This window comes from Brassica napus, chromosome C9 (genome assembly GCF_020379485.1).
Source record: "Brassica napus cultivar Da-Ae chromosome C9, Da-Ae, whole genome shotgun sequence".
NCBI classification, from domain to species: Eukaryota; Viridiplantae; Streptophyta; class Magnoliopsida; order Brassicales; family Brassicaceae; genus Brassica; species Brassica napus.
The window spans coordinates 43,245,644-43,248,430 of record NC_063452.1 but is presented as its reverse complement, the minus strand read 5'-3'; the positions used below and the strand labels follow the sequence as shown (position 1 = coordinate 43,248,430).

General features: G+C 29.5%; 1 long non-coding RNA gene across 1 annotated transcript; it reads left to right on the top strand.

Moving 5' to 3' along the window:
• Positions 1–312: 312 nt before the first annotated feature.
• LOC125592976 lies at positions 313–2,185 on the top strand. The gene is made up of 2 exons (XR_007328822.1): positions 313–1,843; positions 1,961–2,185. It is a non-coding gene; the product is annotated as an uncharacterized LOC125592976 (long non-coding RNA).
• Positions 2,186–2,787: the final 602 nt, after the last annotated feature.

Below are 2,787 nucleotides of genomic sequence, written 5' to 3'. Positions count from 1 at the left end.
TTTTCATTTTAACTCAAAATCTTAAATGTAAACTTTAAATCTATTTCCAAACTTTAATTTCTGATTTTCAACTTAAACCCTAAACTCTATTTCATATACCTCAATATCAATAACAAAGTTTAAAATTTAAAATTTAAAACTATAAATTTAATTCTAAAGATTAATTTTTAACATTTAAATTGTGAAATCTAAATCTTATTTTTTCTCAAAATTTTATCATAAATATTCTATATATTAAACACACAAAATAGAAAAGGAAAAAATGGTGTTCCAAGAAAAAAAGAATAAAAAAACAACAACAAAACAATCTGATTGATGTTCTTCGTATTATCAATAAGCCTACTGCTACTTCTTTGGTTTATGCTTTTGAAAAGAGAAGCAATTAAATAATTATTGTCTTTGATCTTGGTGGTGGTATCTTTGATGTCTCTGGTACTTTACATTAAACTGTTGCTATATATATATTAGTTTGATAAAACGGTTACAGTTTTGTAAACGAATTTTGATTTATAAAAACTCAATTGCAATGTATAAATGATAATTGCAATGTATAAATGATAATTAAACATTTAGATTAAATTTAATATTTGAACTTAAATAATGAACAGTAGAGTTTTAAGATTTTTAGTTAGATTTGGGTATATGATTAATTTGGGGTTTAAACCCTTACCCTAAACATAAACATTAAAATTTCAATATTTTCATAATATAATTTCGATCTTAAATTTAAATTTAAAGTTTAATAATTTTAAAAATAGAATCTCAAATTTAAATTATAACCCTCAAACATTAAATCTTAAACATTAAATCTTAGATCTATACCCTAAATATAATACCCTAAACCCCAAACTTAAATCTTACATACAAAGTCATAAATCTATTTTTTTAATTTATAATATAAATCTTAAACTTAGATTCCAAATATATTCTAAAACTCAAACCATATACTTAATTATAAATCTTAACCCTAAACCCTAAACCACATACTTCATATTAACCTACATCATAAATCCTAATTTACAAATTTCAAAAATTTAAATATAGGTTTTGGAATTTAGACTTTGAGTATATATTCCAAACCATATACAATAACTCTAAATCTTATACACCAAATCATAAAATCCAAACATCAAATTTAACCTTTTCAAATTTAAACACCAAAACCTAAACATAGATACTAATCAAAAAATTTCAAATTGTATTCTCAAATTTTACTCTAAACCCCAAACCTAAGACTCCAAATAAACTTTAATCATGAACATTAACCTTATATTTAAAACTTTTAAATTAGACTAAACTTTTAACTTTAATCATAGTCATTAATCAAATCCTATATTATAAATCTATTATTTAAATTTAAATTCATTTGTTTAAACCCCATATAAACCCATTCATATTTAAGTGAATTAGAAGCTTATTTGATGACCAAAGAAAAAGAATTAACGGCTTAATTCTGATTGGACCAAAAAGTGAGGCGTGGATCACCATTTTTCGAATCTCTGCCGTTGGTAATATTAATCTTACGGCTCAGATTAATTCACTATTAATATTTTATGTTTGTTTTATCTCTTTCTTCCTTTCTTCTTCCTCCACACGATTCTATACTTCTTATTTTCTTCTTCTGTACCTCTTCGATCTCCTCATCTAATCTCATCTCTCTTATCCTCTTCCCATCTCTCTTTCTCCTCTGCTCATCTTTCATTTACTTTTCTTCTTTCAAGCAAATGGATCTGAACGAAGAGGATTACCACCGTCATGCTTCTCACCACCATGCTCCTTTCTATTCGGTTTCGCCCTTCACCACCACCACCACCGCACGTTCGTCAACACCACCACCAGTCACGTCTCTCTCTCTCTCTCTCTCTCTCTCTCTCTCTCTCTCTCTCTCTCTCTCTCTCTCTCTCTCTCTCTCTCTCTCTCTCTCTGTTTTGAATCTGATTTTTTTTTGTTCTTGGTAAAGGAAAGTGGAGGAGGCACAGGATTGATGAATGAGGCACAGGAGATTGATGGAGGAGGTAGCAGTGGTGGGTCGTGAGCAGAGCCGGCTTGAATGTTGAAGACGAAGAAGCTCGGTGAGGAGGCGGCAGGCGGCGGAGAATATACATTAGGTTGAGATTAGGGTTAGGTATATTTTTAATTTGGTTTAGTATGCTAAACCGATTTTATTTATTAATAGTTTGAATTTTTTTTATGTTTGCACTATAAGAAAACATAATCTTAACGAGGGCGGTTTTCCTCGTTATTTCGTCGTAAAAGAGGCTTTACGACGAATTAGCGAGGAAACGCGTTTGCTCGTTACACGTCCGTCGTAACACATATTTCCTCGCTAATTCGTCGTAACTTAGCGAGGAATATATTTCGTCGTAAAGACGAAGTAGAACGATTCGTCGTAAAGACGTCGCTACAATTCCTCGTAAGGACGTCGCTACAATTCCTCGTAAATAACTCGAAAACAGTTCCTCGTAATCTACACGTAAATACCTTGAAAGATTTTCCTCGCAAAATACACGTAACAACCACGAAATGATTTCCTCGTAAAATGGTCGTAAACATTTCCTCGTTATTTCCTCGTAAATACTTCCTCGTAAAATACTCGTAAACTGTTTCTCGTCATTTCCTCGTAAGATTTCCACGTAAAGAGGTCGTACATTAGCTACGAATTTACTTCGTTTTTATTATTTTACAGAATTTTAAAATATAATAAAAAATAATTAAAATTATTTAATTTAATAATAAATTAAAATTCAAAATAAAAATAAATTCATATGAAAATATTTTATAAATAAA